Source organism: Salmo salar, chromosome ssa29 (assembly GCF_905237065.1).
Source record: "Salmo salar chromosome ssa29, Ssal_v3.1, whole genome shotgun sequence".
NCBI classification, from domain to species: Eukaryota; Metazoa; Chordata; class Actinopteri; order Salmoniformes; family Salmonidae; genus Salmo; species Salmo salar.
Genome location: NC_059470.1, coordinates 750,762 through 763,343, shown reverse-complemented (window position 1 = coordinate 763,343; position 12,582 = coordinate 750,762). Strand labels below are relative to the sequence as shown.

Below are 12,582 nucleotides of genomic sequence, written 5' to 3'. Positions count from 1 at the left end.
CAATAAACACATAACACAGCCGCAGTATGTTTCATGAACGGTATATAATTACAGCTTATTAAACTGTGGTCAAGGGAAACGCTCGCAAACTCATGCGCTTGACATTTTGCGATGGAAATATTGTTAAATATTAATACTAAAATACTCCTGGACGCCAGGACCGAGGAGCAAAACGCTGCTCTGTTTGTGGAAAATATTAAAATTAATTGTTGAAAAAAGGGTACAGTTTGCGTGTGTGTTTGTGTGTACACATTGTTGAATAGCCTAGCTGTTCTCCAGAGGCATGCCAGAATGTCACCCTGTCCTCTCCTATTAGGAGAGCTGCGCTGGATGAGCAGAAAGACACACACACACACACACACACACACACACACACACACACACACACACACACACACACACACACACACACACACACACACACACACACACACACACACACACACACACACACACTCCCTATCAGGCGAAGCACTGCTGGACGGGCAGAGCAGAAGATTGAACTGTGTTTAGGAGACGTGAAAATGGCCAGACGGGAGGCTGCAGGGCGGTAATAGTCGGTAATACTTGTTAAGTTTATGTGGGATTGGGGTTCTTAAATTAAGACGCAGCTACAAACCAGGCCTGGCCTGACAAAGGGAGAGACAGGGAGAGAGAGGGAGACAGGGAGGGTTAGGGGGAGAGGGAGGGTTAGGGTTAGGGAGAGGGGATGGAGAGAGGAGGGGGTGGAGAGAGGAGGGGAGGGAGGTGCAGGAAGATTAAAGAAATGGAGGATGTAATGAGTAACTATCATTAGAATGGGGCCGGTGGGGATGGCTGCCGTTTTACAGGCTCCTAACCAATTGTGCTATTTTGTTAGTTTTTTTGCATTGTTTGTAACTTATTTTTTTACTTATTTTGTACATAATATGATTTTGTACATACTATTGCTGCTACCGTCTCTTATGACTGACAATAATTTCTGGACATCAGAACAGCGATTACTCACCTCGAACTGAACAAAGATTTTTTTCTTTAACGAGTCCGACGCGAAGGATATACTGCTTTCTCGGGAACAGGCCCAAATCCCCGTCATTTGCGTGAAGAAAAGACGGAGAAAAGGGGGGCGGAGGTCAGGCTGGCTTCTGAGAATTCTTCGGCGAGTGAGTAAACCTCCACTAAAATCTGTTCTATTGGCCAACGTGCAATCATTGGAAAACAAAATGGATGATCTACGATCAAGACTATCCTACCAACGGGATATTAAAAACTGTAATATCTTATGTTTCACCGAGTCGTGGCTGAACGACGACACGGATAACATACAGCTGGCGGGATTTTCCATGCATCGTCAGGACAGAGAAGCAACGTCTGTTAAGACTAGGGGCGGGGGTTTGTGTCTATTTGTCAATAACAGCTGGTGCGCAATGTCTAAATTAAAGAAGTCTCGAGGTATTGCTCGCCTGAGGTAGAGTACCTACTTATAAGCTGTAGACCACCCTATTTACCAAGAGAGTTCTCATCTATTTTATTCGTAGCCGTCCATTTACCGCCACAAACCAATGCTGGCACTAACACCACACTCAACCAACTGTATACCGCCATAAGCAAACAAGAAAATGCTCATGCAGAAGCGGCACTCCTAGTGGCCGGGGACTTTAATGCAGGCAAACTTAAATCCATTTTACCTAATTTCTACCAGCATATCACATGTGCAACCAGAGGAAAAACAATTCTAGGCCACCTTTACTCCACACACAGAGACGCATACAAAGCTGTCCCTCGCCCTCCATTTGGAAAATCTGACCATAATTACATCCTCCTGATTCCTGCCTACAAGCAAAAACTATAGCAGGAAGTACCATTGACTCGCTCAATACGGAAATGGTCAGATGACGCAGATGCTACATGACTGTTTTGCTAGCACAGACTGGAATATGTTCCGGGATTCATCCAATGGCATTGAGGAGGTTACCACCTCACTCATCAGCTTCATCAATAAGTGCATCGACGACGTGGTCCCCACAGTGACCTTATGAACATATCCCAACCAGAAGCCATGGATTACAAGCAACATGCGCATCGAGCTAAAGGCTAGAGCTGCCACTTTCAAGGAGCGGGAGACTAATCCGGACGCTTGTAAGAAATCCCGCTACGCCCTCAGACAAACCATCAAACAGGAAAAGCGTCAATAAGGATTAAGATAGAATCCTACTACACCGGCTCTGATGCTCATCGGATGTGGCAGGGCTTGAAAACTATTATGGACTAAAAAGGGAAACCCAGCCGCGAGCATCTTCTGTTCTGGACGACTGTGTGATAACTCTCTCGGTAGCCGATGTGAGCAAGACCTTTAAACAGGTCAATATTCACAAAGCCGTGGGGCGATATGGATTACCAGGACGTGTACTCAACTGGCAAGTGTCTTCACTGACATTTTCAACCTCTGCCTGACCGAGTCTGTAATACCTACATGTTTCAAACAGACCACTATAGTCCCTGTGCCCAAGGAAGTGAAGTTAACCTGCCTAAATGATTACCACCACGTAGCACTCAAGTCGGTAACCATGAAGTGCTTTGAAAGGCTGGTCCTGGCTCACATCAACAGCATAATCCTGGATACCCTAGACCCACTCCAATTTGCATACCGCCCCAACTAGAGGTCGACCGATTATGATTTTTTTTCAACGCCAATACCGATACCGATTATTGGCAGGCCAAAAAAGCCGATGCCGATTAATCAGCCGATTTATTTATTTATTTGTAATAATGACAATTACAACAATACTGAATGAACACCTATTTTAACTTAATATACTACATCAATAAAATCAATTTAGCCTCAAATAAATAATGAAACATGTCAATTTGGTTTAAATAATGCAAAAACAAAGTGTTGGAGAAGAAAGTAAAAGTGCAATATGTGCCATGTAAAAAAGCTAACGTTTAAGTTCCTTGCTCAGAACATGAGAACATATGAAAGCTGGTGGTTCCTTTTAACACGAGTCTTCAATATTCCCAGGTAAGATGTTTTAGGTTGTAGTTATTATAGGAATTATAGGACTATTTCTCTCTATACGATTTGTATTTCATATACCTTTGACTATTGGATGTTCTTATAGGCACTTTAGTATTGCCAGTGTAACAGTATAGCTTCCGTCCCTCTCCTCGCTCCTACCTGGGCTCGAACCAGGAACACATCAACAACAGCCACCCTCGAAGCAGTGTTACCCATGTAGAGGAAGGGAAAAAAACTACTCCAGGTCTCAGAGCGAGTGACGTTTGAAACGCTATTACCGCGCACCCGCTAACTAGCTAGCCATTTCACATCGGTTACACCAGCCTCATCTTGGAAGTTGATAGGCTTGAAGTCATAAACAGCGCAATGCATTGCGAAGGGCTGCTGGCAAAACACACAAAAGTGCTATTTTGAATGAATGCTTACGAGCCTGCTGCTGCCTACCATCGCTCAGTCAGACTGCTCTATCAAATCATAGACTTAATTATAACATAATAACACACAGAAGCACGAGCCTTAGGTCATTAATATGGTCGAATCCGGAAACTATCATCTCGAAAACAAAACGTTATTCCTGTTACATTGCACAACCTTCAGTGTTATGTCATAATTACGTAAAATTCTGACAAATTACCCAGTGTTGCATATACCCTGACTACGTGCAATGAATGCAAAATGACACAATTTCACCTGGTTAATATTGCCTGCTAACCTGGATTTCATTTAGCTAAATATGCAGGTTTAAAAATATGTACTTCTGTGTATTGATTTTAAGAAAGGCATTGATGTTTATGGTTAGGTACAGTCGTGCAACGATTGTGCTTTTTTTGCAAATGTGCTTTTGTTAAATCATCCCCGTTTGGCGAAGTCGGCTGTCTTTGTTAGGAAGAAATAGTCTTCACAGTTCGCATCGAGCAAGGCGGCCCAAACTGCTGCATATACCCTGACTCTGTTTGCAAGAGAAGTGACACATTTTCCCTAGTTAAAAGAAATTCATGTTAGCAGGCAATATTAACTAAATATGCAGGTTTAAAAATATATACTTGTGTATTGATTTTAAGAAAGGCATTGATGTTTATGGTTGGAGCAACGTATACCTAAGCGATTATATGCAACGCAGGACAGGCTAGATAAACTAGTAATATCATCAACCATGTGTAGTTAACTAGTGATTATGATTGATTGATTGTTTTTTATAAGATAAGTTTAATGCTAGCTAGCAACTTACCTTGGCTTCTTACTGCATTCGCGTAACAGGCAGGCTCCTCGTGGAGTGCAACGTAAAGCAGGTGGTTAGAGCGTTGCACTAGTTAACCGTAAGGTTGCAAGATTGAATCCCTGAGCTGACAAGGTAAAAATCTGTCGTTCTGCCCCTGAACAAGGCAGTTAACCCACCGTTCCTAGGCCGTCATTGAAAATAAGAATGTGCTCTTAACTGACTTGCCTAGTTAAATAAAGGTCTAATCGGCGTCCAAATCGGCGGCCAAATCGGCGTCCAAAAATACCGATTTCCGATTGTTATGAAAACTTGAAATCGGCCCTAATTAATCGGCCATTCCGATTAATCGGTCGACCTCTAATCTGAACAGCCAATGCATTTCTGCTGCTAGACATAGCCTTAGTGATATCTGTTCTTCCTCACTTCATCTGACCTCTACTCCAAAGTGCTCACTCCACCCCATCTCACGGCTGTCATGGTGCCTGGTACCAGACTGTGTCTCTTCTCCTACCAGAGGATCCCTCCCATAGGATCCCTGATGGCTAAAAATAACATATCCTTACATAATGTAAACGTTATACATTAACCTCTCTCCCTCAGTGACATGAATAAGTATATTTCATATTCTCAGAAACCAATAGTGTATAGAGTTTTGCAAAAATAGCCTATAGTTTCAAAGATAGTGCCTAAGCAATCATAATTTTTTTTAACTGCACAACTTAAACAAGGCAGAATTTTTTTCATAAACTAAATCTAAATGTTGATATTAGCTGACAGAGGTATTTTTCTAAGACCCCTTTTCCATCTGTTTGACATGAAATCAAGATGGAAGATGGTTAAGAAATGTATACATGAGTTATTTTCAAAGAAATATAGATTTAGCTTTCATTTGACATGCTCCTATGAACTTCACATGTTAGTGCTCATGGTCCCTTTTACATGGAGATGACCATATCTCTTTCAAATACCTCAAAAAGTTTGAGCATAGATTGGATATGGCTGGATGCCTTAACCTTAAACAGAGGAACTAAGCAGGCTGCTATATCTACACCACAGGAACCTTCGCCTGAATGGCTGAACCTCTGACCTAACAGGCCTCGGATGGAGTTCCAAAAGATTTCAGCGTGTGGTTGGTTGGTTGGGAGGTCATGGTGAAGGTGCGGTGTTTTTACAGCTCAGGATCAGTACAGAGCCAGACCAGGGCCATATGCTGCTCATGTGAGGCTAGTCTTTCCACATAAAGTGTGTGTGTGCGTGTGTGTATTTATGTGTGTGTGTGTGCTTTTTTCTTCGACATTTTAGCAGACGCACTTATTCAGAGCGACTTACAGGAGCAATCAGGGTTAAGTTGTCATGGGTGTCGTCGTATTGTAATGACCAAAACGCAGCAGGAATGTGGATGCTCATCTTGAATATTTATTAAACACAGAGAGCACGGAAAAAAATAACAAAACCAAGAACGACAAAAGACAGTTTAACAGGCTATACTCACAACAGCAGTGCTAAAGACAACTACCCACAAATCCCCAGGTGAAAACAAGCAACTAATATATGACTCCCAATCAGGAACAACGACGTACAGCTGTTCCTGATCGGGAGCCACACAGAAATAGACAAACTAGAAAACCATACAAAACACAAACCCTTCTGCCACGTCCTGACCAAATACTAATACAATTACTCCCTCTGCTGGTCAGGACGTGACATAAGTGCGAGCTCAAGGGCCCATCAACAGATTTTTCACCTAGTCTGCTCTGAGATTTGAACCAGCAACGACTAGGCTACACGCCTCTGTGTGTGTGTGTGTGTGTGTGTGTGTGTGTGTGTGTGTGTGTGTGTGTGTGTGTGTGTGTGTGTGTGTGTGTGTGTGTGTGTGTGTGTGTGTGTGTGTGTGTGTGTGTGTGTGTGTGTGTGTGTGTGTGTGTGTGTGTACAGTATATGAACCCATCTTTCCAGTGTCTGCCCCAGGAACGTTGAGGTCATTTTATGTGCACAGCAGGGTCTTCCCTCCACGCAACACATTAACACACGGACCAAGCCCTTTTAATGCATTAAAGACTCTATTAAAAGTTTCCCTGCCTTGTTTCAATAAAAAGTGATGGAAACCAAATTAATTTGACATGTTACATTTTCTGTAAGCCCTTCAGGCAGTCTGTCTTTTACATATTACAGTTGATAGAGAGATAGACAGATAGAGAGGGAGAGAGAAAGCAGGAGAGAGAGAGAGACCCGAGACAGAGATCTTCCAGTCTGAAGGCAGGTGTTCTGTTCAGGGTCAGGCTAGCATATAAGCTGAGGTTCTAGAGTGAAGATCAAAGTTCAACTATCCCAGAAGACACCAGCTGGGCCATCTGGTGAGTCAGTCTCTGGCTCTGTCCCAAATGGCACCCTATTCCCTATATAGTGCGCTACTTTTGACCAAAGCCTATAGGGCTCTGGTCAAAAGTTGTGAACTAAAGGGAATACTAGGGTGCCACTTGAGATGCAGCCTAATAAGGCTGCTAGAATTACTAGCAATCAGTAGGCGCATATCATACAGATATAATACCATTTCAGCAAACAATTAGTCAGCCAGTTAGGCTTACATAGTAGGCCTATGTTCAAAAGAAAGCAAGTCACAGGAAAGGAGAAACACACTAAGCCGCGATTAACAGACAATACAAAGGGCTTACCTGAGCTCTCTTCCATACACACACATACACAGGCAGACACATACAAACAGGCACACACACTAAGGCAAAGACACACCCAGAGAGGGTAGCAGCAACTCACCTAATCAGACTTGTTACTCTGGTTCCTTCAGTTAGTGTGCCAGAAGGCTCGTAACTCTCCACCCCTTCACTTCCCTCTACCGCCTTATAGAGCCTGTCAGAGAGATATATATTGACATAATATGACATTTGAAATGTCTTTATTCTTTTGGAATTTACTGTTCATTTTTATTGTTTATTTCACTTTTGTTTATTATCTACTTCACTTGCTTTGGCAATGTTAAAATACGTTTCCCATGCCAATAAAGCCCTTAAATTGAATTGAATTGTGAGAGAGAGAGAGAGAATTAAATGATTTTACACACTGAATACAGATGAGATAGACAGGAGTTACTATAAACATTTCTGAGGAAGTGCCATTCATATATGGGGACAAAAGTAATTCAGAAAATATCCTCAAATGCATTTACCACCGATCACCACTAGATGGGGCTGACTGCACACAGAAACAATACAGCGTAGTCCAGAGTAGACCATGAAAGGCATTCCCTGCAACTCATTCCTGTGCTGCCTTCCGCATGGTGAGAGAGACTACGTATCACTCCGAATCACTCCGCTATCCTATTAAGGGAATACTTTAGGATTTTAGCAATGAGGCGTTTTATCTACTTCCCAAAGTCAGATGAGCTCGTGGATACCATTTTCATGTCTGTGTCCAGTATGAAAGAAGCTAGAAGTTAGTGTTGCACGTTATACTGGTACCACGGTACCAAAATGTCATGATACTTATGATACCAACATTTTTGAATACCTTAGTACCCTTTCATATGATACTACTGACTTTTTCAGCCCTACCGATCTATAGAACATGCTGGCGCCTATTATAGAATGTTTATAAAGTCCGTTTAGTTTATAAACTCAGTTGAATTGAAGCAGCAGCCACTAGAGGTCCAATGATATCCACTTCACTTTCATGCTCACATCACTTGTGGCAGGTGTAATCATACATTGTATCAACACTGCTAGTTCCGCGCTGCTCCAATGTAACAAATGCATAAATCTAACAGAAGACTCATCAGGGTCTGGTTATATTCAAGAGCAAAAACCAGTCGGAGTAGACTTTGCAAGTTCACTGTCATGCAGCCCCTGAGTGTCAGATATGGAAAATGGAGCACCACTCAGCTACATATATGCCTGCAGCTTCACAGCAAAGAAAAACGGCCTGTCTCCAGCCTAAACGTTTACAAAAATCTGACCCATATTCCCGGAGATGCCTTTTTTTCACGCGCATTTGATATAATTTCACAAACCATGTCGCAGGCCATTTTAAACTAATGCCGCGGTCGCTAATTATTGGTTTGATAACAAACAACGTTGTTCAGTCATGGTGCCTAGCTAGCTAACAACCTGGTAACTTGACAATAAGTTTAGGCACATTTTATTGGCACATGAAGAAAGAAAAAGGCTGTGCTACTCATGAGAAGTGCTTCAAAAAGGTAGGATTTATATAGGCCTAATTGAAGCCAAAACTACATCAAACCTTTATTTATTGTGCTCCTTAAATTCTGTTTGGCGCCTAACGTTTTAAAAGTTGGGAGCAGTGTGTGTGTGTGTTTGTGGTAGAGAGTGTGTGTGTGTGTTGATGCCATTCCATTTGCGCCTTTCCATTATTATGAGCCGTCCTCCCTTCAGCAGCCTCCACTGATGTATATTCCTTCCTCCCATTCCTTCAGCCAAATCACAGGTAGGCCTTTGCAAATACTAGCAAATGAACAGTGGAGAACATTTCAAAAACGTGAAGGCGTCCAGGGGACGGGGCAAACAGGATGCTAGGCCACTGATTTATTTCCCTCGTGGTATTGCAATACTACTCGGTATCAAGATACTTGGCCTGGTATCGTATCGTTTGTAAAATGTTGGTATCGTGACAAGCCTATTAGAAGCAGTTTAGCGAGCCAATGCTAATTAGCGTAGTGCAATGACTACAAGTCTTTGGGTATCTGCTAGCATGCTATGGAGATTACAAAAGGATGCTAGAGAGAGAGGCTAGAGCTCCTCTTCTGGCTGGCATGGTTGTATTTTGCCACCCTGGATATGTGACCTGTCTGTCTGCTTGGGTCCAGCAGTGTAGAAAGAACCCTTTCTCCTTAATGAGCTTTTGTAATAAACTGAAGTGTTTTTTAGCCCCCACTTCGTCCGTCCGGGCACTGGTTTCCCAAGATAAGTCTCTCATGCCATGCCATGCCGCCGTGCATTAATGAAATTGAATTACGTCTGTGCCATAGAGAGGTGATCCCTGAAACAGAAGTGTGTGTGTGTGTGTGTGTGTGTGTGTGTGTGTGTGTGTGTGTGTGTGTGTGTGTGTGTGTGTGTGTGAGAGACAGTGGAATGCGGCATGATAAAGAATGTGACCTAAACTCCCCCAGCCATAGTACTATGGGTTAGAACATCACAAAGACCTGCACTCTCTGCATGAGAAACGACTGAACGAGTGGACTGAGGGAGGAGAATGGAAAGAGAGAGAGCAGAGATAGTGTGTGTGGCTAGACAGGCGGTTAGAAATGAGAGTGGCCTAAAAGTTCCAGAATGGCCATTCGTTCGACGGGATTAACAACTCAGCTGGTTGGAAGCTAAGCCAAGGTGTACCCCCTCCTCAGCCCCTTGATTCTCTCACTCAGTCCTGTCTGTGCCCGACTGCTTTGAATGACAATAGAACACTGGCAGCGGATGAGATTACTGGTGGCCATCTCCACTGGCACCACCTGATGAGGTCACACAGTCAATAGGACAGGCCCCCAGTGAGAGAGACACACCTGCTGTCACCACCCTCACTCAGAGAGCAGCACCTGAGAGGGCTGGACTTGTGCGTGTAGGGCTCTCTTTCTTCTGTCACACGCCCACACACAAGGGTTAAAGCAACAAAAAATCCCATGACCGAAATTGAAGTCGATCTTAGATCGATTATCTGGGGCCAAGTTAACCTATCCTTTCATGTAAGAAAGTCAAGACCTTCATGCTTTTAGGGAAAGAGGGAAAGAATTGTGTACATGTATTAAATTGCGGGTTTTACCAATTCCAGTCCCCTTGCTTTTATGGGGTCCGGTGTCCTCCCTGGGAGAATTATTATGTAGAAGGACTGAGATGCTCAGCCCTGATGAATTTTTAAAAGGACATTCTTCTCCAAACTGTATTAAATTAAAATTATGCTGAAACCATCTAAAATATAATTTCCTCCTCCAGAAAGGGGCCCAATTACATATCGCAAAAGAAATGTCAATTATTTTAACATATGGACCATGCATATAGCCTACGCATGGGCTACATTATCAGACGTGCTATTAGCAATAAGCATTATCACCTGTATCCCAATTGATAAAGCATAATGGCTATAAAATGAATATAGGCTGAAGCATGGGGTTTGTCCATCTGCATTTACCCCAATGGACAAAACATCCTGATTGTTATTATTATGAATAATTATTATTTTATTATAAATATGAATACATAAATTATTATTATTCACTAGAAAAAATATAAATATATTTTTTCTATTACAACATATGTTATTGCCCTTTTAAGACAAATACATGTATCACGACTTCCGCCGAAGTCGGTTCCTCTCCTTGTTCGGGCGGCGCTCAGCAGTTGGCGTCGCCGGTCTTCTAGCCATCATCGATCCACTTTTCATTTTCCATTTGTTTTGTCTTGTCTTCTCACATACCTGGTCTCAATTTCCCTCATTACATGTTGTGTATTTAACCTTCTGTTCCCCCCATGTCTTTGTGTGCGGAATTGTTTATTGTAAGTGCATGTGCACGTTTTCTCTGGTGCACGACGGGTTTTGTACCCATTTGTTTGTGGTTCTGGTTAATGAATAAAACTGCTCCGTTGATTACCAAGTTTTGCTCTCCTGCGCCTGACTTCCCTGCCGCCAGTTACGCACTCCCTTATAACATGTTTCCCTCCTATGGCTCTCTCCCTCCTATGGCTCTCTCGCAACGTGACTCGAGAGGAAACTGTATCTTGCATAGAACACACAAGAACAAGCAGACAAGGTAAATAGGTAAACAATTCTACTATGGGGTTGTCTGATTTTGTTTTAATAACAAGATTACATAGCAAAAATAGTGGCACTGAAAAGTTACATCCTGATGAAGTATAGGCTTTGAATGACTTCTTCAGCAGCTACAGTAGGCCAGAAACCACTGTCTGAGTTGAGCGCTGCTGTCGTGAGCATTATAGACTATTTAATTCCCTTCATCTGAACATCGGTGTGTCATCAACAATCATGCACGTTAGTTCAGTGCACACAGTGTATCAGACAAAATAAAATATTTGAGAATACATTTATTTGGGAATATATTTTATAGAACAGACATGCTTCTGTCTGTATTAGGCTATGGCATCTTCAAACCAGCCTCCCCCATCTGTCTAGAGATTTTTATTGCGGATCTACACTAATCTAAAAAATTACCTCTCCAGAATCCATATTCCCCTATGTGGAGCAGCACGTACCCATAAGCCTTTCCACTATCCCCAGTCACTCTGAATGTCAGGGTTGCTGGGTAACCTCCATTCTGACAGTTGTGGTAGGCTACACATTGTAGGCTAATAAAGTAGTAGTGTACCTACGCAGTGCCCCCAACTGAGTAGAGGGATGGGTTAACTTTAAAGCCACAATGTGGGAATATGGGGCAAATTCTCCATAAACAATGTCCTCAGTCAGTAAGTCAGTTAGCCAGATCAGCCACTCAGTCAGTCAGTGTATGCTAGGTCAAGTCAAGGGAGCTGCAGTCAGTCAGTTAGTTACTGAGAGATGTTGTATGGAGAGAGGAGGTGGGGATATAAACTATTAGTAGATGGTCAGGCTACTGTTTGCCGTAGCCCACCCCAAATAAATGTAGGATACCCTATAAAACAACCGTGACCTTCTCTTGTGAAGGCCAGACGTAAGAGAAAGAACAATGGCTAAACCTGGTCTTAACTTCCAATGCTCCATCCCCCTGCCCAACCCCCCTCCACGCCCCTCCGCCAACCACCAGGATGCCAGGCATCAGAACACATACACATAATTTAAAAGGCTGAAGGACAGCTTTCAAAGCATCATGCTACACTGACTTTAATGGGGAGATACACTACAGAGAGAGAGAGAGAGAGAGAGAGAGAGAGAGAGAGAGAGAGAAAGAGAGCGAGCATGAGAGTGGAGGTTGCTGGCCCCATCACTGACAGAGGAGTCAGAGCAGAGTTAGAGGCAGTCCACCGCAGTAGTACTACTAGAGTGATTCCTCACAAAACTCAGATAAAAAATACCATGATTTTGGGGATTTTCACAAAATGTAATCCATAGTATAGTCATTTGGAGAAAGGATTGTTGACATATACACTGAGTATACCAAACATTAGGAACACCTTTCTAATATTGAGATGCACCCGCACCCCCCTTTTGCCCTCAGAACAGCCTCAATGTTGACTCCAATGCGTCCCACAGTTTTGTCAAGAAGTTGGCTGGATGTCCTTTGGGTGGTGGACAATTCTTGATACACACGGGAAACTGTTGAGCGTGACACCTACTACCATACTCCTTTCAAAGGCATTTATATTTTTTTGTCTTGCCCATTCACCGTCTCAATGGCACACATACACAATCCATGTCT

At 42.9% G+C, this 12,582-nt stretch overlaps 1 protein-coding gene across 7 annotated transcripts in view; it reads right to left on the bottom strand.

Annotated features, from left to right (window-relative positions):
- Nucleotides 1–12,582, bottom strand: part of LOC106590020 (MAGUK p55 subfamily member 7) — a 284,039-nt gene that overhangs the window by 189,323 nt on the left and 82,134 nt on the right. For 4 of the 7 annotated variants that reach the window (XR_006762736.1, XR_006762737.1, XM_014180502.2 and 1 more), the window contains one exon: nucleotides 6,990–7,082. The exons of 2 other annotated variants lie outside the window; for them this stretch is intronic. The gene's annotated coding sequence lies outside the window, so the exon portion shown is untranslated. Of the gene's footprint in view, nucleotides 1–6,889; nucleotides 6,938–6,989; nucleotides 7,083–12,582 lie in introns of those variants that run through there. One more of the 7 variants, XM_045711024.1, reaches the window with a different exon arrangement.